A 23,075-nucleotide genomic window follows, 5' to 3' on the forward strand; every position below is an offset into this window, starting at 1 on the left:
ATGGCTCTCCCTTTGTTCTGGGACCAAGCTGGGGAGACCAATGTCTGCTGGTCCATGGTTTCATTGATTGTAGTTTGTCCTCACAATGAGAGGTGTGAGATTCCCCAAGGATGAGGGCTGAGCTTTTGTTCTGTAACTGTTGTTGGACATTTCCAGGAACTGTAACAAACTTGTGAATCATGTGACCTGTAGCAGCCATCTTTTGGTTCAGCAAGGTCCACTTTTTAAATAAGCAAAAAGGTAAGTTCTGATTTAAACAGTTTATGATCTCTTTCATGGTTTAGGGACATGACACTTTTAAAAGGAGAGAGAATGAAAGAGGCATTAGGGTTTTGGGGAAGGAGCTCCAAAGCTGCTGAGGGCTCTGACACCAAGGGTGGGGCAGTCAGTAAAATGGGAGGGGTTGAGCAAGAGCTCACCACAGACTAGAATCGATCGAAGTGTTCTGAGATGTCCCTTCCATCTGTGGACTCTAGGCATGGTACTTGGTTAGTAGACAGGCTGTATCTGCTTAACACTTGTTTATTAGTACTGCCTCTAAACAAGTTACAGAGTAGGCATGTTGTTCCAACCTCTCAAGAGAGAGTCTAACACTGACTAACTAATGTCAGTGGAACATCATCATCATAGATTAGCATACTGCATCTGTTAACCCTTGATACTACACCTCCCTCTAAGTATACTATCCTATCTTCAAAAACAACTATATCTTTAACTATTTACACTGCATTTCTGCAACTCCATTTTTGCAACTACAGATTTAACTAATCTCCAACTCCTACTCTTCCCCTCCCCGAGTCACAATCCTGAGGGATTCAATCTCCCACAGTATTCTCAAGCCCTTAGGGAAGACATCTTGGAGACATGAGGATTTTCTTCTGCACCTATAGGACATCATCATCTGCAGAATAGGACAGCAGTATAGCAGTATTTCTGTTCAGCAGAATATTGGTCATAGGATGGCTGAACTGCAAGGACAATGATGACTTTTCAAAAAAAGACTTATCCAAGAGAGAAGACTGAAGAGAATCAACCCTTGGACGCTCTGGGATTAGAAGAGAAGAACTCAAGTTCCCAAGGAACTTGTTGCTCCCATGAAGCACACAGAGAAAGACCTTTAGAAGAGGAATGATCTTCAACTCCAGGGAAGACTGTCACAGCCACCGCATTCTTGGCAGCATCAAAGATTGAAAAGCCATTGAAAACTTGAGACTTCAATTAACCTAGATGACAAAGGAAAAAAACAACAAAATTCCTGTAAGCCTTTCAGAAAAAGACGAAGAGATGATTTCCCAATGATATTTTGGGGGACTGTCTACATTGTGTGGGCAGTGTTAAGACAGCCTAAGTTCTCTCTATGTGAGGTTGCTCCATTATGGGAAATGGGAAGAATTGCTGAGGATACGAAGACAAGACAACCTCACCTTCTGTCACGAGACAAATTTCCTGTAGACAATTAACTCAACCACAAGATTGCGGTACAGGATTCTGCAGCTTCAGAAGTGCTAAAGACTCTGCTGCAGCTTCTGTGCTGACCAATAGCTCTTAAGGCAAGACAACTTTCAGCTGGGACTGAAGTATGTGTGTCAAGTGACTTTCACTCCGGGAAGGTAACAGCTCTTTGGCAGTGTGGTCCTCTGTAGGCTCTGACATGGAATCAGGCAAGGCATTCTCTGTGTAAGACTCATTGATAACAGGAGATAGGCTAGGCATTGCCTTGGTAGGTTCAGTGGAGCAAAAATCTGAATGATGCTCAGCCACACAGCTGACTCCTCTAAAAAGACAACAGAGACTACGTATGGCACATCTATCAACTGGAAAGATGAATCAACCTCCAACAGATCACTCAGCGCTGCAAGGACTTCTTCCTCATCACTTTCCAGCACTCTCCAGTGTATGTTCAGGTCCAACAAGTCTTCATGGGGATGGTCACCATCTATTGCAGTGCCTTCTGTATCCATCACCTTTGGCCTTACTCTATTAAAAACTGAGAGATTCTTAACTTCAACCTCGGCCGAGGGTCTAGTGGATGGTGTCTCTGCAAGAAAGGAACTTGCTGCTGATTGTACAAACTTTCTCAGCCTCTGAAGGCTGAAGTTCCATTGGTTCTAAATAAAAAGATTGAAGATTATTGCATGAAAGACAGTGAGTTGTTTAAATGGTGGGTATCATCTGTTTTTTCTAGGATTCCTATAGGTATGCCAACATTACCATTCAATAAGGATGTACATTGTTCTCTCTATGTTCTTCACAATCAATGATCTGCTGCCCCTTGGAGCTAAGAGGAGCAATAATCCTGCCTTTGATTGGAAGGTCTATGCCACCTATGTAACTTGATATCTAATGGACGAACGGTCATTGGCTGAAGCCAATTATCTACTAATATGTTTACAGTAGCTGCAGAGTCAATTTTAAAGGTGGTATCGAGACCTTGAACTTGGACTTTAACTGACCAAAAGTCTGGACTAAGACCATCAATTTCCCCAGGAACTCTGTATTTTGTCTTTATCTTGATTTTCCATTTCTTGGATGGAGTGTGTTTCATAAATACTTTCATGTTTTCTACTCCAATTAAAATTGTTGGATTTGCAGAAATGCTTCAAATGTCCAGTTTTGTCAAGCTGGAAGCATATCGTACCCCTTGTGGGCAGTCCTGGCATCTATGCTGGATTTTTGCGCTACAGTTGAAACATCTCAAAATGGCTGCTGGTGTGGCGTTTCCCACTCTTTCACCTGTTTTGGTGGGCCTTCTTGTGGGTGGGGCCACTGCATATGGCCAGTTAACGGAGACATGTGAAGCCTCAGAGTCACACCAAATTATTCCCCGATTAAATCCTCAAGCTCAGCCCTCCTCACCTAATGGACTGCTTGATCCAAACTACAGTCATCTTTGGTCTGCAGAAAGTCAGGGTTTTCCATCTCGGACACCTACAACTATGTGATCAAAGATTAGTTCATCTGCAGGAACCAGCTATGCGATATAGATCGGTTAGAAATAATTCAATTGATTCCTCAGGTCCTTGTAACCTCTGGTTAAAACGTGCTCATTCAATTACTAAGTTTCGTTTTGGGCTAAAATAGGTGACAAAGGCTTTAAGAAAGGTTTCAAAGTCCACGGTGGACTTCTCCACACTCTGGCTTCGGACAACAATGTCTGCCACGGGACCTACAGCATTGAGAAAGGAGCTGATGCTTCTGCTCTTCATTCCTGCCAGAAGTGTTTTTTTAATATTCATTCATGGGATGTGGGCTAGGCCAACATTTATTACTCATCCCTAATTACCCTTGTTCAGAAGGCATTTAAGAGTCAACTACATTGCTGTGGATCTGGAGTTACATGTAAGCCAGACCAGGTAAGGACAGCAGATTTCCTTCCCTAAAGGATATTAGTGAACCAGATGGGCTTTTACAACAATCGACAATGGTTTCATGGTTATCATTAGATTTTTAATTCCAGATTTTTATTGAATTCAAATTCCACCATCTGCTGTGGCAGGATTTGAACCTGGGTCACCCAGGGGATTACCCTGGGTCTACTAGTCCAGCAACAATACCACTACGCCATCGTAGGGTGTACACCTCACCCCCTGGTTGTAAGTACACAGTAGGACAGAGTATTAAAAAGAAGAGATAATGGGACCTTGTCAGAAAGGTACAACAATAATGACAGGGGATTTTAATCTACACATAGACTGGAAAAATCAAGACAGAATTCCTAAAGCTTAAATTTTCATCTGATATCTCACCTTTTGTTTCTCTTCACTCCCACTAGCTTCAAGTTCTAACTTCCTCCCTACTCATTTGCAATGGGACAGTGAAAGATTTTGGGTAATGTGCTTAAAAACTAATGATAATGATTTCTCAGGTATCTTTGCAGTCAAATATCTGATTTAACCCACCTTTAGCAAATTCTAACACTCCTTCTCAAAGCTCCCTCTGTATCTCCCGTACTTTCTGTTTTTCCTCATTTATCCTCATTTTAATTGCCTAGTTAGGAACTTTGTAATTTGCTTACACTTATTTTTCTAAGGTTTCCATTTTGCTCGCTGTTGCAATGTTATTATACTCTACTTACTCCCCACATCAAACCAAGATTCATCACATCAATACATCTCAGTTAGTGACTTTTAGCTTTTCCATCATTTCTTTGATAGTTGCCCTTTTGAAACAATCACTGTTGTTTTTTCCTGACTTTTACCAGTAATAGACCAGTAAACATATTTTCATTTAGGTAGATACTTTCATGACCACAGGGATTTCCAAAGTGCTTTATAGCCAATTAAGTATTTTTTTTTAAGTATAGTCACTCTGGTAAAGTAGGAAACATAGCAGTCAATTTGCACAGAGCAATTTCCCACAAACAGTAATGTGATAAATGACCAGGCAATCTACTTAACGGGATGGGTTGAGAGATAAATGTTGGTCAGGATAACAGGGAGGATGCCTCTGCTTTTCAAAATAGTGCAGTGTCTTTTACACCCACTTGAGAAGGCAGACGTGGCATCGGTTGAATATCTAATTCGAAAGACAGCACATTCAACAGTGCAACATTCCCTTGGATCCATACTGGAGTCTCCATCACTGTCATTCTATTATCATGTTGTACACAGAACAGTGCCAGAACAGTGCCAGCACTGCATAAATGTATGACCATGTGTTGTAATCGAGATCAACTGCAATAGAAAGTTGCAAAAGTAAAGATTTCACACTTTGCTGTCTATGCAATTGCTCAAGACAATGTGTACAGAGTAAAAATTGGGGGTGGGGTAACAGTAAAGATAGCCACTGCAAGCTGCAAAACTTCACCAATTGCATTTGTGGCCAACTGGCAGTAAGTGAAGAGGTGGAAATAAGACTTTTCCTTTGCCCCTTCGAATAACATCTCTTTTCATCTGTCTAAGGACTAATTTATTTACTGGTGTTGTGTATCCATGTCTACACAGATCTTTTCTTGGTCTGTCTTTCCGTGAATTAGCTTGAGCAGCAGTTACCTATAATTATTAGTCACGTGCTGCCTTGGAAACAAGCTAAAGACGGAGCCAAGTTAAACATGGGTGGAAGTGTGCAGCTGTACTTCATACAGCCAATCCCCCGTTTTAAACTGTCAGAATGGCAGAGGACACTCTGCCTGAAATTGCTTTTTTTTAATATGAAAAGAAAAGTGGGTTTTCAATGCTATATATAGCTGCATTACGAGAGAGGCAGGTGCCCAGCTGCATAGAAAGGTTCAATTTAAAATGTGCCTGCATTTTACCAGCAGGACACTACATAAAACAGTCAGCGGAACAAGAAACTGTCACACAGGAATGAACACTTCATGCTTTATGGCACATGGAGGAGTGATCCATTTGCAGTTCTTTTGAAACCTGCAAATAATAGGGTTGGCATCAGAGCACCCTGTGATCACTAAAGAGAGAGTGCGGGGAGGGAGCATACAGAGTGGTAAGGAGTAGAGAATAGGAAAACGTGTTAAAAAGACTTGCATTTATATAGTGCCTTTCACAACCTCAGGATGTTTGAAGGGCTTCAGAGCCACAAAACATTTTTTTAAATGTTTCCCCTGTTGTAATGGAGGGATTGCTGATTTTTTTTTATTTCGAAAAAGGATTCTACAATTGTGCAGCTTCTTTTCTCCAAGCATTGAACAATGATTATCTGGTGAGAACTGGAATTGAAGATTAAAACGATAAATTTATGTCCACGTAATTAAAAACTTCACGGAGCACTAAGAGGTACGTAATTCAGGACATGACAATATTACTATAAAGCAGCTTGCAACTTCAGTCTTTCTGTAAGGTTTTAACCTATCTTGCATCACCTCCATCAGGAAATTATATTAACAGCTTGTGACAATCCAAATTGTCCATTAGAGAGAATAGTGCTCGATGAAGTAAATGGCCTTTTCCCAATCTGCAGTCTCCCTGTGATGCTAAAAGCTGCTTTTGTTAAGCAAAGATTGTAGATTTTGTTGCTATAGGAATAGAACAGGACTTCGAAGAGGTTGCATATAGTGTATTCACAAGACAACAGGAAGCAACTCACTCATCCTCTCTCCAGCATCGTATAATTGACTTCCCCATTTAGCTGATTTTTTGTGTGAAAATATATTTCTATCACTGATAAACTGAACATGGCATAGAACGTATGGCTAGAAACATACCATTTGGCCCAACTAGTGTGTGCTATTCCATATGAGCCTTCTCCCACCCCTCTTCATCTCGCCCTATCAACATATCCTCTATTCTTTTCTCCTTTGTGTGTTTATCCAGCTTCACCTTAAATGTGTTTATGCTATTTACTTGCCATTACTGGGGAAGCTAGATAAGCAACATTACCCTGAGCCAGATCATCACTTTCTCAGGACTCTCAGATACCAGAGAAATCTCTGTATGTACAGGAAAGACCCTGCTTAATATTAATTTAGGGCCGCTCTTCCAATTGATCTCACTCAATCATGTCTCAAAGACATGTTCCAAACTTGGAGGCAATGCCTAATTATGTTCACTGATTTCCATAGCTACCTCAATTACACTGCCTCCCAGCTCAGTGCGTGTAAACTCTATTCCAGGGGTTCTCCACCAGGGGTCTAGGTTCCCTACAGGTCCACCAACATAGCCAAAAAATATGCTGTAATGTACCTGCACACTGCCATATTCACCATTCCGAACGGCAATTTGTTCACAGCATCATTGCTGGTAAAACCCAACTGATTTGTCCTTTTGCCATCTTTTGGCTACTGTCTCCCCAGCCTGGCCACGCATGCATCAGCAGCAGCTCCCTTGACATTCGTCTGCTTTTGCAGCCTGTATGCACTGTGCGGTAGCTGGTTAGCAGTGCTGGATCCAGACAGCAGCCCTTGAAGAAGCAGGCAAGGCTGGCATCAGAGGGACTTAAACAAAATGATTCAGCACAACGCTGCAGTTATGGAGACGAGGCCACTATACTCCCCAGTGTCTAGGATCCAGGGATCACAGAAGGTTACGCGCAGTTAGAAAAAATTCAGAAAATGGCAGCCATCAGGTTTATCATTAAGAAGAGAGACGGACTGCAGCCTTTCTAAATACATGAAGTGGTGTTTATTCATCTGTGGCAACCACAATAAGACACATTTAAACAAATGATTGACTCACTCCTGATACTTCAGATTCATAGGTCTCTTACTTCCATGATTTTATAACCTCATCCCCTTTTCACAATGTAAATGCTGATTTTTTGATACCAATCTGTAAAGTTCCCATTATAATTTTTCTTTAGGAGGGACTATTATGCTTTTAAAGATTCCTCCATACAAAAGGTATATACAACCAGGCAAAATACTGCACATTGGAAAAATACTTGCATTATGTTACGGGTGGGGGTGTAAGGAGGTGGGGGGGGGGGGGGGTCTGTGGAATTTTAACAACACAGGAGAGGGAGCCTCAGAAGCAAAAACATGGAGAATCCCTTCTCTATTCCATGATCCCTGTTCTCTGTCTCTTGCATTTGTGCTGATGATTTTACCTCCCGCACCAGTTGTCTTTTTTTTTTAAACAGTCGGAAAATTAAATGTTTTATTTTACCTCAGGTATAGAATGCACAAAGTATATCCCTTTGTCTCCATTTCCCAGTATGTATTGGAGGAGCAATCTTGTCATTCATTCCAAGTTTCCTTTGCAAGAATTTACTTCTTTGGTTTCACACTTTCAAACACACCAGCATCCCTCATGGCTTCAAATGCCTTCATGGCATCACATTTCTTACAGAGGTCAGCATATGCTCTCTTCCTGGAGTCACCTACTACAAAATTGAAGGTGCCAGCCATACAAAAAGCTAAAGTAAAAGCTATAGCCAGGTGAAACCATAGACGCTTGGCCAACAGGCCTCTCATTACAGGCTTGGCAATCACGGAAGAAGGCATGGTTTACTCTCTATCCACACAGCCTTCACCTGCCAGAGAAACCAGCGCCAGTTAGGTTTTCTTCCTAAAGTGGGGCCACAAAAATATTAATTTAAACCATGAGTGCTCCTCTCCACGGAAATCTTTAGTAAAAGGTGAAAGATTTATAAGATCTGAAGAGAAACCAGAGCAGAAAGAGTTAAAGGAGTTCAATTGCTAATTATTAGTTAACAACCTAAGTTCTCATTTGGTTGTAAAAAGGATAACAGGTGAGGCAAGCTCTCTCTGTAGAGAGAATTAAAACACTATCTGAAGGTGTCTATCTTGGTTTTGGTCTTTATTGCCAAACAGCTATTGGAACTTAACAGACAACGGTTCTGCAGTGTGTAAGTTAAAAGATTGGAAACTAAGCTTTCTTCAGACAAAATCCTGTGTTTGGAGTTAACTTTAAGGGCAGAGTGGTTTGCAGTTACTCAAAAATGGCTGAATCAAAATGTAGAGTTGGGGTATGATTACCCACTGATGTTTCCTGAACACCAGCCATATGACAAATGGAAGAATGAAGTAACTGTGCGGACACGTCCTTGCCAAAGGAAAAAAGCAGAGAATAGTTTTGGCACTTTCGCTACCGTATGAAAGCAGAATATGATGCAAAATATTTTTGGGGCAGAATTTTGCCCTTGGCGTGCGAGCTTGGCGGGGGTGGTCGGGAAGCCGGCCGCAGCCCGCAATTGGCAGCGCACCACAATTTCACGCTGGCGAGCCAATTAAGGCCCACCCAACGTGACAGGCGGCTGGGGAATCTGCGAGAAGGGGCGGGCAGGTGGGTGGGGGCAATGACGTCCAGCGAGTCCAAAACCGGCCCAGGCAGCCCGTGGAAGGCTGACCACGGAAGTCTGCGTGGATCTCATTGCGGTTGGACACGGAAGGGAGGGCAGGTCAGAGGGGCAGTCGGCCCCGCGGTTCTCGGATGAGTGCCTTGCTGCCCTCCTGGAAGAGGTTCCAGTCAGGAGGGAAATCCTTGTCCCCAGAGATGGGAGGAGAAGGAGGCCCTCACACCTCATCAAAAAGGCCTGGGAGGAGGTGGCATCCAGGGTCAGCAGCCATGACATGGTGAGGCGCACATGGGTGCGGTGCCGGAGGTGCTTCAACAACCTGCTGCGATCGGGAAGGGTGAGTACTGTGTTGACGCGGGTCACTTTGTAGAAAGGTTAGGAGCTGGCCATCCCCCCATGGACCTCTGAGGTGTTAGAGTGTGAGTGGTAAATGTCAATGAGGAAGCATCTGGCCAAGGGGGTGAGCCCTGGCTGCTTGGACTGAGTGCCTTGCAGCTCCAGGGTCACGAAACGACTGAGCCCTGTGAGGTGTTCCTCAGGTGGGGTTGTCCAGGCTGCAATGGCGCTGCAGGTACAGAGTGGCCTAATCAATGCTCCTCTATCCTTTCAGGAGAAGACATCCCATAACAACATTGAGAGGTTGCGGACTGGTGGGGGACCCCCACACCTACTAATATTCACTCAGTATGAGCAGGAGGCCCAGGAGCTGGTGCACCTCGGTCAACTGGCCACGGTGAGGTTGGGATGCCACAGGGAGGTAAGAGTGCAGTGCACTGATGAGAGAATGTTGGCTATTGCAACCATTCTAGTGTAGTCTCTTTTATTGATGTGAGCCTCAAAACTGGAGTCCCTATTGATAATTGAAAGACGAGGGCACCATGCTGCATATCTCTGTCTCACCAGGGTGCCTGGCATGCACAGTGACAGAAGACACCAATGAATCCTGAAACAATGCCTAGAAATGCTCAGAATGCAGCTCTGAAGCGAGATGAAGCTGTCCAGTTCACAGAAGCAACCAGCAGCGAGTTATATCCAAAACTCCTCACTACTCACATTGAGAACGCCACTGACCCTTCTTATCCCCCCCACCCCGCCCCCCTCCGTGGATGAGCTTTTTGCTAATTGTGGCCTGCCCGCCTGCCCGTTTTGCCTGTGTGACAGCTGAAAAATCGCACGGGCTACGTAAACTCGGAGACAATTGGTGAGTCAAGGGCCTTAACTGGCCTCTTAATTAATGGCAGGTGTGCATCCGTCTCCATCGCGCGCCCGCCTCGGGAAATATCGTGAGTGCGCGGCATTGACGTTGGCATGCTCAGCCAACGTCATCGTGTGTTATTTCACGTTCGAGCGGTTTCCAACAGCAATTAAAAATAAAATGTAAATTTTAACATTTCATTAAGAACATGTCCCTGCTCATGTGACAGGGGCACACGAGGGGAGATGTTTTTTTTTAAAACAATTTGAAATTGTTTATTTTAAATTTTTTTAATTCTTAAACTCTTCATCTCCCTGAGGCAGCTCTGTGCCTCAGGGAACTTTTCCACTGCGAAGTTGCATGCTCACCCTCCTCCCAACACAGGCAGCGCCGAGGGTTGAAGCACGCGTTTCACGCTGGGTGGGCCTTAATTAGCCCCGCCAGCGTGAAATCACGGTCCGGTCCTGATTGCGGGCGTCTTCCCAAGCACACCCGTCCGCCCAACGAGGGGGGGAAGTCCTGGCCAATGGGTTTCGGGATATGTGCGAAAACATGAATATAACAGTTATGAATACAGTAGCAGAAAACTGAATCACGCTGCAATAGATGAGATGCTTCGTAAGATTTCAGCCGACAGACCAAACTGTAAATTAACATCAGTCCTAGCATGGGCTGTCCACGCCAAGAATTCAGTGCAGATGGTTGGAAGCTATAGTCCATATCAGTTGGTTTTTGGTAGAAATCCAAAAATTCCTTCAGTCCTGAGTGATCATCCTCCAGCTTGGGAAGTAACTACGATTAATTCTACTCTTTCTGAGCATTTAAATGCGCTACACGCGGACAGAAGAGCATTCCTTAAAGCCGAAGTTTCAGAAAGAATTTGGCATGCCTTAAGGTACGGTGTACAACCATCGGAAACTATCGTCAATCAGGGAGACAAGGTATACTATAAAAGAGAAGGGCTCAACGAGTGGAAAGAGCTGCTTTTAAATGCAAAAATAAACTTTTAACATATGAGATAAGCATATCTCCACACGTGACTCAATCACATGAAGAGTTGTTTTTCAGTAAGCGCTGGAAACATCATCCTGCCCGTGGATGAGGTTTCGTTACAAATGCAAAGGCTGCCTGGCCTATTCGCCCAAAAATGCAGCAAGAAATGCAGCTTAGTTAATTATTTAAGGGCCTCTTAATTGTCAATGGGAGCGCTGCCACCTCTCGCACATGTCCACCCACCGATCACGCGTGCCCACCCACTGATCGCGAGTGCAAGTGATGACGTCGGGACACTCGCCCAATGCCATCGCGCACTATTTCACTCCCATTCGGGTCAGCGCACGCCCGCCTGCAGGACAATATTCTGCCCATAGTATCATTTCAGACAGTGGGTCTGGGAGTGAACATGCCCCTCAGGAGAGATCACGAACTGTTCAAAGAACATCTATAAATAGGAAAGGGAGATCAAACAGTAACAGTCCAGGGCAGGATAGAGGGCAGGATAGAGGGCATAGTTTAACAAGGTCAAGGAATATGGCACAGACTGGTAATGCTATAAGGAGAAGCCCATATGATTGAGAAGACTTAGTGGCTTCAAACAAATTAGATGATAAGTTAATAAAGGATGCCAAACAGCAAGAACTACATAGTAGGAAAGAATTTGGGGTATACACAGAGGTGCCAGATAGGGCACAACCAGCTCTGTCTCAAAGATGGATCTGCACAGAAAAGGTGCTTCCTGATGAGTTTTGTAAAGCTAAAGCCAGGCTAGTAGCTGGAGGGTTTGAAGAAAAATTGGGTGACCAGGATATAAGAGTAGATTTGCCTCCCAGAAAAATACAGCAGCTTCTGAAACAGAAAAAGAGAGATTCAGAAGTCTAATTGGGCAACTCCATTGGCTAAGCAAACAAACAAGGTCAACGTCAGTTTTGACGTTTTGGAATTGAGCACTAAAATGAATGACCCCAAGGTTGAAGAAATCATTCGAGCAAACAGAACATTGACAAAATTAAAAATGGAGCAGTGTGTTTTGAGATTCCCATCTTTGGGTGATCTTAGAAAAATGAAACTGATTGTGTTCAGTGATGCATCTTATGCAAATCCATGTGATGGATTTTCGAGTGCAGGAAGATTTATAATATTTCTCATGGGGCATAAGGGTAAGTGTTGTCCTTTGGCATGGGAATCTTAAAAGGATAAGAGTTCTAAAAAGTATGTTAGCAGTGCAGACTCTCACCCTTGTTGAGGCGATAGATATTCTTAATATCAAAGATGCTGACAGAAATTTTCATTGGAAAAGGGTATTCAGAAACGGTACCTATCGAATGTCTTCTAGATAATAAGTCATTTTGGGAAAATGTTCACTCTACGAAATGTATTAATGAAAAGAGATTGCGAATTGACATTGATGCTCGAGAATAAGGAGATTGCTAATGTCAAATAGATTGATAACAGCTACCAATTATGTGACCGATTCATGAAAAGAGGAGCGAGCTCAATAAAGTTATTCGAGATCCTCAAAGAGGGTCGTCTTTTTCTTCACGACGACAAAAAGGAATATTCCTTTTGTGTGGAAATATCTATACAAGCATTTTTTAAAGGAGGGGGAATAAAGTGAATTTATTGAATGAAAAATATATTGATATTTGTTGTTTTTTTTGTGATCACATAAACTCAAGGGTTACTTTATTTTTAAAAAGAGGGGAATCTGTTGGGGAAGGAAACAGTTAAAAAAGTTCAATTGCTAATTATTAGTTAACAACTTAGGTGTCTATTTGGTTGTATAAAAGGGATAACAGCTGAGACAAGTACTCGCTGAAGAGTTTTATGCACCAGAAATAAAACGCTATCTGAAGGAGTTTGTCTTGGTCTCAGTCTTTATTGCCAAACAGCTATGGGAGCTTAACATCAGTGCTTCTGATGTCTTCCTTCTTCCTCAGCTGAGGACTCATCTCCACCATGGTTGATAAGGCCCTCACCAGTGTCCTTACCATTTCCCGCAACTCTGCTCTCACCCCTTCACCATCAAAAACCCCCACCCCAATTCACGATACAATTCCCTTTGTCCTCACCTTCCACCCAACCAGCCTCCACATTCAACAATGTATCATCCTCTGCCATTTCCACCGTCTGTATGATATTACCACCAAACACTTTCCCATCCCGCAACCGCCCCCCCCCCCCCACCCCACCCTTCCTCCACAATACCTGGTCCACTCTTCATTCACCCCCAGTGATCTGTCACATTCCCTTAGCACCTTCTCCTGAAAGCATAGGAGATGCAGCTCCTGCTTTTTTTTTGATCTCCTCCTTTCCCACTGTCCAGAGCCACAAAACTCCTTCTGAGTGAAGCAGCTATATACTAATACTTCTTTCTATTTAGTGTACTGTACTTGCTGCTCATGATGTGGTGTCCTCTACATTGGGAAGGCCAAATGCAGATTGGACAATCTCTATGCCGAACACATTTGTTCAATCTGTAAACGTGATCCTGAGCTTACAGTCACCTTTCGTTTTTATTCCCCACCTCACTCCACTTTGACCTCTCTGCCCTGCATTGTTCCAACAAAGCTCGATGTAAGCTCCAGTAACAGCATCTCACCTTTCCATTGGGCAATTTACAAACTTCCAGACTCGACACTGAGTTCAACAATTTTAGACCATAACCTTTTGTTTTTGTATGGCAGCTGTTGCTGAGAATTCTGCTATTTACATTAGTATCTCCTCTAGACCCATCTGATTTTCTACTTGTCCACTGCCATGTCTCCTGGCCTTGCACTATCATCCCTTTTGACATTTAATCTCTCCTACCTTCCACCCAAGCATAGACCTTCCATTTTGTTCTTCCCCACCCCTCCACTATCTGCCTCTGTACTGGCTTAAAACCTGTTACATTTTTTTTATTCATTCAAGTAATGCTGGGCCAGCATTTATTGCCCATCTCTAGTTGCCCTTCAGAAGGTAGTGGTGAGCTGCCACGTGGTGTAGGTACATCGACAGTGCTATTAGGAAGTGAGTTCCAGGACTTTGACCCAGCAACAGTGAAGGAACAGGATATATCTTCAAGTCAGAATGGTGAGTGACTTGGAGGGGAACTTCCAGCTGGTGGTGTGCCCATGTATCTGCTGTCCTTGTCCTTCTAGATGGTAGTGGGGGTCGTGGGTTTGGAAGGTGCTGTCTAAGGAGCCTTGGTGAATTCCTGCAATGCATCTTGTAGATGGTACACACAGCTGCTACTGTCGGTGGTGGAGGGAGTGAACTTTTGTTGTTGGGGTGCCAATCAAGTGGGCTGCTTTGTCCTGGATGGTGTCAAACTTCTTCAGTGTTGTGAGAGCTGCACTCATCCAGGCAAGCGGGAGTATTCCATCACACTCCTGACTTGTGCCTTGTAGATGGTGGACAAACTTTAGGGAGTCAGGAAGTGAGTTACTCATTGCACAATTCCTAGCCTCTGATCTGCTCTTGTAGGCACAGTGTTTATATGGCTAGTCCAGTTCAGTTTCTGGTCAATGGTAACTCCCCAGGATGTTGATAATGGGGGATTCAGTGAAGGTAATGCCATTGAACATCAAGGGAGCGATGGTTGGATTCTCTCTTGTTGGAGATGGTCATTGCCTGGCACATGTGTGGCACGGATGTTACTTGCCACTTGTCAGCCCAAGCCTGGATCTTGTGCAGGACTTGCTGCATTTGGGCATGGACTGCTTCAGAATCTGAGGAGTCACGTATGGTGCTGAACATCAAGCAATCAACAAACCCTAATATATCCCTAATATTTTCCAGTTTTGACAAAAAATTGTCAAGCTGAAACTCTGGACACGTTTCAAAAGGCCACAGAGATGGGACCAGATTCAAACAGACCTGCAATTTCCCACAATCGGCCAAGGATGGCATTCTGTGACCCTGACTCTGAGCCATTTCTGTTCAGGCAGGATCGGCTGGGGTGGTGGGATTAGATGGTAATGGCTACATGACCACAAGTGGCAGTTAGCCCTTCAGGACAATTAAAGAGGCTATTAAGGCCATTCAGCGGATGTGGACTGGAATTTTTTTCAGTTACTATGAGGTAACCCCCACCTCCCCCTTCCCCCTTCCCCCACCGCCTGTGGGTGGCAGATTGGGGCTGGGGGGTGGGGGAAGATGGTTTCTGGCACTCCATCCAACTAGGGGAACCACCTCCTCACCCTGATGATGGAGGTGCTAATGTATCAATGCCGGAGAGCCTCCTATTGGCCATTCAACCTCAAGAGTCTACCCACTGTCTTACAAGCACTCACCCGGGCCACTAGTTGGGCATTCTGACAAAAATCACGTTGGGCATCCGAGGCCGAAACTCGGAAATTGACCTGATGCTCATTAACCAGCTAAGTATTTCCAGAATTTTCTGTCTCTATTTCAGGGGTAGTGCAACTTCACAGTCTGAAATGTTTGAGCTTGTTTTTCAAAACTATAAATTAGCTGAACAATGATAAGCCACGAAACAGACACTATTTACATGGCAAGCAATTGGACCATTAGCATACTTTTTATACCCGCATAAAATTTTTTGATGCAAATGCCTTTAAAACTGGAGAATTTTGGTCACATGCTGGGTACCCTATTGTTTTAGCACAAAAGTTTGTGTTAGTTCTGTCAGCTGGCTGCTGCACTGAAGCAACATGCATGCACCGCCTTTTCCTTACAAATGCATCTGGCTCAGTGGGTAGCACACTCACCTCTGTCCAAAGGTCATGGGTTAAAAAGCCACTCAAATGCCTTGAACACTGAATCAAGGCCGACGTCCAGTGCAGTGCTAAGGGGGTGCTGTACTGCCACATCAAAAAATTATATGCGGGTGCAAAAAGTAGGCTAATGTTCCAATTGTTCCAATTGTAAATAGCGTCTGTTTCATGGCTTATCATCGTTCACTGTCTTTTGGCTGAGATATACTCTTTTGGATGGAACTACAAGATCCCGACTCGAAGACTCGAAGAGGAGCAGGGGAGTGGTTCGCAGTGTCCTTGCCAACATTCAGCCCTCAATCAACATCACAAAAACAGTTTATCACACTGCTGTCTGTGGGAGCTTACTATATGTAATTTGGCTACTGTGTTTCCTATATTACAACAGTAACTATACATCAGAATCACTTAATTGGCTATAAAACGCTTTGGGAAGTCCTGCAGTTGTGAAAAGTCCTGTATAAACACAAGTTCTTGTTTCAAATAATGATACAGATCCAAACCAGTTAGTCAAAGTTGTTCAGTGATCAGCATCCAGTACTGGAAATAACAAAAAGAGGCTGAAAAGGTTTCTGGTGAGTGCCTGGCTTCAACTAAGTGGAAGTCAAGGCTTTCAGATTAGAATGAGAGATTGCTTGCTCAGTGTGTGCCCCCCAAAAGAATATTCCGACTTAAAAAAAATGACCAAATGCAAGAAGAATCGACTTGCTCTTAAAATCTAAAACATGCAGAATTAATCTGGTGCTGTATTTACAATTATTCTGCCTGTTGGCACCCTGCTCTATTTGATGAAGATGGTCAAAAATATCGAAGTTTTTCCCTGCCCACTGTCGTAAAATCTGTTTCTACCGGCAGGAGAGTCATATACCTAAGGACACAGATTTCAAGTCATTGGCAAAAGAGGCAGAGGTGACGTGAGGGGAAAAAAAATATGCAGTGAGTTACAATGTGGAACACCCTGCCTGATAAAGGTGTTGGAGCCATATTTTACAGCAGCTTTCAAAGAGGAATTGGATATATAGTGGATGTTGGCGGGGGGTGGGAAGAAAAAGTTGCAGGACAATGGGGAAAGACCAAGAGGGTGGAAGCAATTGATAACTCCTTCAAAGAGCTGGCACAGGTACGATGGGCCAAAAGGCCTCCTTCTGGGCTGTTGGATTCTATAAGTACACTCATTTCTATGAAATCGTGAAAACTTTGGTGCACTGCTGCTTAATTATTCAATATTTAACCTCATGAAACCACCACCAGCCCATCCCCTTCGATATACTCAGAAACTCACATGGGAATACTTAATTCTGATCAATTTTTTTTAAAGAATTAAAATCACCATAACAAACCCAAAAGCAATGGGTAACACTGGATTGTAATTAAACCTGCATTATTTCATCGCAAGGTTTGAGATTTAGTGTAGACAGAATACACCAAACACACCTGATTGCTGATTCATTTTTAAGCAACTCTTGCTGGAGCATTTAATTGTAACTTCATCAATCCCAATAACTAGCCAAGGGAGACGTGGCTCAGGGATACAACTACATCATTACAACCCCGGCCCACAGTCCTTTAACTGCCACTTACACCCATCCATCAAAAAGCTATTGGAACCTTCCCTCATCATTAGGACCCTCTTACAAATTAGACTATTCAAAAAAAAAATAACAGGTAACTTATACTAACCTATTTAGTTCAACAGACTTTGGCCATTTTCAAGCAGAGAGTGACAAACTGCATCAGAACAGATTACTAAAAAGGAGTGATTCAACCCAACAAGGCACAGCAGCTAAAGAGAGAATACAGTCACAAACTTAGCATTTCATTAACTGTTTTACTCCAGCTGCAAATATCTACTTGTGCAACAACTTAGTTGCCTCACTGCGGCCTCCGCATGTTTTCCAAACAATTTCTCCTGCTAAGGTCATCAATGTAGTTCGAAGCAAAAATGTCACACTGAACTGCCAACCTTGATAGGGGACAAAACAAAGTAAAATGATGTTCAAAAGATTGGTGATTGTGCATCAACTAGTGTTTTTTATGTTTTGAAAAACTCCTGATGGGGTCCAACTCTTCCTCTGTTTGAAATAAATTCAAATACCAGGCAGATATACAGACAGAGGGACAGAGAGTGAGTGAATGAGAGAGAGAGAGAGGTAAGAGAGGAGAAAGACAGAAACAGAGACACAGAGCTAGAAAGGAAGAGAGAGAGAGAAAGACAAACAGTGAAAGAAAGATGTGGACAGCACATCGCACTACATAGGCAGACACAACACCAGACACACACACACACACACAGACACAGACAAAATCTTTGCATGCGTCTCACTGCAAGACAACACCAATGCTACCCCCAACACCTGCTCACAAACAGATGCCATGGTGATAATTCCTCATCTCTGAAAAAGTTCTGATAGCAAGTTTCTTGCCCCTTCAACTCTCAAAACTCGAGGCTTTGGCTGAAACGGAGAAAGCCAGGAGGAGGGGCATTACCCAGGAAGAAATATGACAAGAGGCACAGGCTGGGGCTAGAATGAAGCACAAAGTGGAAAAACAGTTGGAATTTGAGGCAACGCCAGTTGAAGCAATAAGGATGGCCTTGTGTTCATTGCCCAAAAACACAGGCAGCAGTCCAAGCTACATGTTCACGTATTGTTTGGTACTTCTCAACAAGCTCAGATACGAGGCATCCAGACTCAACCAATATATTAATTGGAATGGTGGCTCAGTGGACTTAGCTAGCACAAACACAGCAGGCCACATTATCAGTGACTGACAAGCAAAAATGGAGTGAGGGTGGGTGGTGGAGGATAAAACTTGTGTGCCCAGTCTGTTTTGTTTTTCCCATCAAGAATATTTTATTATATCAGCAGAAAAGAAACAAACTGCAGACTTCAGGAGCTGCCAAAAATTCCTCGGCACTGGCCCAAGGCAGAACTCAGCCAGGAAACAATGAACTGGCATTCATTAATTAGATGAGCGCTGTCATCCAGCAAAGTGCCTCACAAGTCAATTTACCAGGTTAAGAGATGGAGACCACAATAATGTGATTGGTAACGTCTTGCGCCGAATTTATTTTAAAAAGCTGGATGATTCTTATACATAAATACTACTACCCTGGAAAAAAAAAGTGACTGCCTCAGATACAGTAACGGTTACAATTTGAACTTTGCTCAGCACAGCAATGTTTCAGTTCCGCTTTGAGCAAAAACTCCCTGTTGAAGTAATTCTATCCCCTTTGTAAACAAATATTCCTGGCCACACTAGAGATACATCCTTCACGCCGACTCCAGTGTTATTTAAATTTCAGCAGTTACATAGGCAGACAGCAGAAAGTAGGCTCCTGTGACCCAAATCGTGCATCTGAACTGAAATACCATTGCTCAGATGGACTTGAAATGCAACGATAATAATCTCAGGCGAAAGCCAAAACAGTCGGTTGGGGGGGGGGGGGGGGGGGGGGGGGGGGGCAAGGTGAGGGGAAAAAAACAAGGCTGCCCTCATCCCCTCTCTCACACAACTACAGGTTTCTCCCTTGTGTGGGGATTCTATAAATAATACTGAGTTTAATGTATTTCAAGAAGAATTCTGCCAATAGCTGAATTCCCCTTTGTTGAACGCAAGTGAGATGCCAGAGCATGTCCAAGCAAGAGAATGTTGCTTTGTTCTATGACTGTAGTAAGGTTATGCCCCCTATTGGTTTATGTTGTACATCAAGATCATTTTATCACATAGTCCATGCTGACAATGTTCAAAGGAGGTCCCATCTGCCCGCTCAGATGCATGTTAAAGAAGAGCAGGGGGCATTCTGCCCACGCTCCTGAGCCAATGTTTATCCAACAGCCAACATCACCACAACAGATTATCTGGTTATTAGCGCCTTGCTATGCACCAATTGGTTGCCACATTTTTTTACCCAACAATAACAACTGCATTTTACTTAAAAAGAAACAAAGTGGCTGATGAAAGGATGTCCTGAGGTGGTGAAACACACTACATAAATGCAAGTCTTTCCTTTCTCTTTCTTCACATCCCCAAAAGCCTCCTCACCAACTCCTGTTTTGGGTACTCAACCATTGTTCAAATCTTTCTAGCATTTAAATAGCCCATCTCTACAACAGGAAAATAAAACATAGGCCGATAGTCTAAACTGTATCCTTGGGAGGGCAAATGATTTGGTTATACAATGGCACACTTAAAATAAACCATCCCTGAATAGTTTATCTTTTAATTCCAACACAAACATGAACTAAGTTTAAAATAACCATTATGTGAAGCGCTGCCAGTTGTATTTTTTCTTCCTTCCAACAATTTTTTTATACACCACCCCCACCCCCCCCCCCAAACTATGCAAACTTCACAATAGTAGAGTGCCTACAGTGAAGGAGGTTTTGGTGAGAGAAAATAATTAATCTGTAGCAATGCATGCCCTGTGTGTGGAATAAGGATTAAAGTCACTTGATACAGTGCATGTGCCTTAACACAGAAAACATGTGGATCAAGCACCGGATGTATAAGGAGGCGATGGGAATTGGAAGGGTGGATTCATATCCGGGTCAATAAACCCACACCCTCGACACAAGATAGGAACTGATCAGCATTTTCATTAAGGTGGAAGCCTCATTGGTGAGTGGCAGATAATTAATTGTGAGGGACACCTGGGGAGCAGGCCATGTACTGGCCCAATCTGGCATCCTCTACTGTAGCTGCCATCTGTGAATGATGTAAATAAAGGAAAGAATCATCTTCAAATTGGCCAGGGCAGATGTAGAGCAGGATGGGGTTAGTGTTAATAACATTTAATTGCTGTGCAATAGGTTTTTTGTCAAAACCTCCACTTATTAAAAAAAAAATCACATAAAACTTTTTCAACACTGTCAACGCGGTTCCTGACAGGCTGGAGCTGTTCAGCTTTACACAACTCCCAAGAGCCGCCTGCAAAAATCTTGGGATGACGGAAAGCAAGCTCTTATTGAACACCTTAATTACATAAGTGCCCCTAATTATTGATCTGGCATCTTCGCTTTCTCATCCTCTCCCTGCCCTCATGAAAGTCGACAGGGTTGGGAACAGCGGCAGACTGGCACGCTGGCCGTTGGGGATTTGCTTTTGGTCACTCACCTCTGTTTTGGCCCAATTCAACGCACAAAAGTTCAGTCCCAAGCCTTGCACCAGTAGAGGGATTGGCTCCTGACCAGCAGAGAACAATCCTGAGACATCTGGTAGACCAAAGTACTGATGGGAGGACTCATGAATACAAAGAGTTTAAGATGGGGAATAATAAAGGGAAGAATTGCCCTTTATTCCACAAAATTAAGAAATGTTGACACAAGGTGCTTTACAGACAGCAAAGTACTTTTGACGTGTTCTCTTGAAATGAGGCAGCCATTTTGTCAAGGACCCATTAGCAGATAATCTGTTTTTTAGTGATGTTGGTTGAGGGATAAATATTTGGCAGGACACCATGGAAAACTTCCCTCCTCCTCTTTAAAATGTAGCCAGGAGATGTTTTATGTTAAGCTATGAGGGCAGATGGGGCCCCAGTTTAACATCTCATCTGAAAGGGTGAGATCAGACATGAGCAATTTAGAAGGTACTGAAAAGTGCTCCGTACCAGATTTAGAGTCTTCATATTAACCAAATGTTTGTGAAATAAAGTCTCCAAAAGGAAATTTACAATCAACAGTGTTTATTTCTACCCACTACTGGGAGCAATAGCCTATACACACTGCGAGACTCATCTAAAAGTTGGTCAATTTTTTATGACATTGCAAGTATACAGTATTAGAAATGTGTTGACAACACCAGAACATAAATGCAGTGTGAACATTAAATAATTAAAGGTTTAAAATGTTTAAACAATAGACAATACTTTGGAGGTTGCTGCTTAAAGAGGAGCCTTTTTCAGAAACTCCAGTAATTTCTCAAGGGTTAAACAGACCCCTGTACTAACATGTTAATACATCATGGAGACAACTAGGCAATATCCAATTCAGCTAACTGTGTAAGAAATGTAAACTTAGAGAGACGCTTTGTTTAACAATGGATGCCAAGTAAAGCATGCCATAAAACATCATACTGTCTGGAATGCATTGTCAATATTACAATTACACCATCTAATTTAAACGAAAGAAAAGCATCTGTTTCAAACAATTTTTCCCAGAGAGCTTTTTGAAACAATGATCCTGTGTCATCAATATTGGGGGGGGGGGGGGGGGAATAAAAAGTGCACATTGAAGAATTAATGGATTGTGCCATTTTTGTCAATGATAACCTGCTTCTGGTCAGCTTTAGTGGGAATGAACCATAAAATGTGGCATACAAATTGACTTTTAATTAATCAAGTGGCTTCAAGTGTAAGGAAATCCTCACCCTGATGTTCCAGGGTACATTGCACTGGAGCATCAGCACACTCCATCATTCTACCAGGTTAGCAGGAGAGTGCAATTAGTTAGGTGACTCACATTGAGAGAAAAAAATACAGATGTAAACCATTTAGATGGTCTAAATGGTTTACATCTAATGTCTGAATACTCAATGAATTAATGAATTCTGCAGTAGAAAAAAGAGGGGGAGAAAAGAGCATGTGTTGGGGGCGGAGGGAACTAAACTTGAATCGCCCATTGATGTTCCTTTTTTAGGCCCATGTATGAAGAATGGCCACCCATGCTCACAAACTGTAACCATCATGGAATCTAGTTACTGTCCCATTCAGTTGTGCAAGTCTTCAACAGGTTTAAAAGAGAAGAAGAAAAACTTATATTTATATGGTACTTTTCACAACCACTGGAAGTCTCAAAGGCTTCACAGCCAATGACATACTTTTTTTTGAAGTGTAGTCACTGCTGTAATGGAGGAAACACAATACCAAATTGCACACAGCAAACTTCCACAAACAGCCATGACCAGATTATCTGTTCCTCTGATGTTGATTAAGGGATAAATATAGGGGACTAAGGATTACTCCCCTGCTCTTCTACAAAATAGTGCCATGGGATTTTCTTTTGCATCCATCTGATCGGACAGATGAGGCCTCAGTTTAATGTCTTATCCGAAAGGGGGCACCTCTGACAATGCAGCACTTCCTCAGTTCTCTACTGGAGTGTCATCCTTGATTTTTGTGCTCAAATCTTCAAGTTTTTATAGATGGAGCTTAAAGGTTTAGAGTGAAGATGAGGAGATGGATGTGAATAAACCGTGCATTTCAACAGCACAGTGAAGTCAGTTACTTTATATTATGTTGACTAATGGTTATAATATCTTTCCAAGTTCAGAAACCCATTTTAACTATTTTGGTTCATTTGTTTTCCCCGCTTCCATTTGTTAGATTTTGTTTTTTTGCCATAACTTGCTGCACAACCTATACCGATAAAAGGTCAGCTTGATGCCACTCAGTCTTACCCCTTACTGAGAGCAGTGCAGCTTACAATGTTGCCACCTGCAGTCATATTCAAAGG

At 43.0% G+C, this 23,075-nt stretch overlaps 1 protein-coding gene and 1 non-coding gene across 7 annotated transcripts in view; both read right to left on the reverse strand.

Moving 5' to 3' along the window:
- LOC121284923 (partitioning defective 3 homolog B-like) overlaps positions 1 to 23,075 on the reverse strand; it is an 885,862-nt gene that overhangs the window by 727,281 nt on the left and 135,506 nt on the right. The gene's annotated exons all lie outside the window — the stretch shown is intronic.
- On the reverse strand, positions 7,956 to 8,069 carry LOC121285403. The gene has a single exon (XR_005944679.1). It is a non-coding gene; the product is annotated as a U5 spliceosomal RNA (small nuclear RNA).

Source organism: Carcharodon carcharias, chromosome 12 (assembly GCF_017639515.1).
Source record: "Carcharodon carcharias isolate sCarCar2 chromosome 12, sCarCar2.pri, whole genome shotgun sequence".
NCBI classification, from domain to species: domain Eukaryota; kingdom Metazoa; phylum Chordata; class Chondrichthyes; order Lamniformes; family Lamnidae; genus Carcharodon; species Carcharodon carcharias.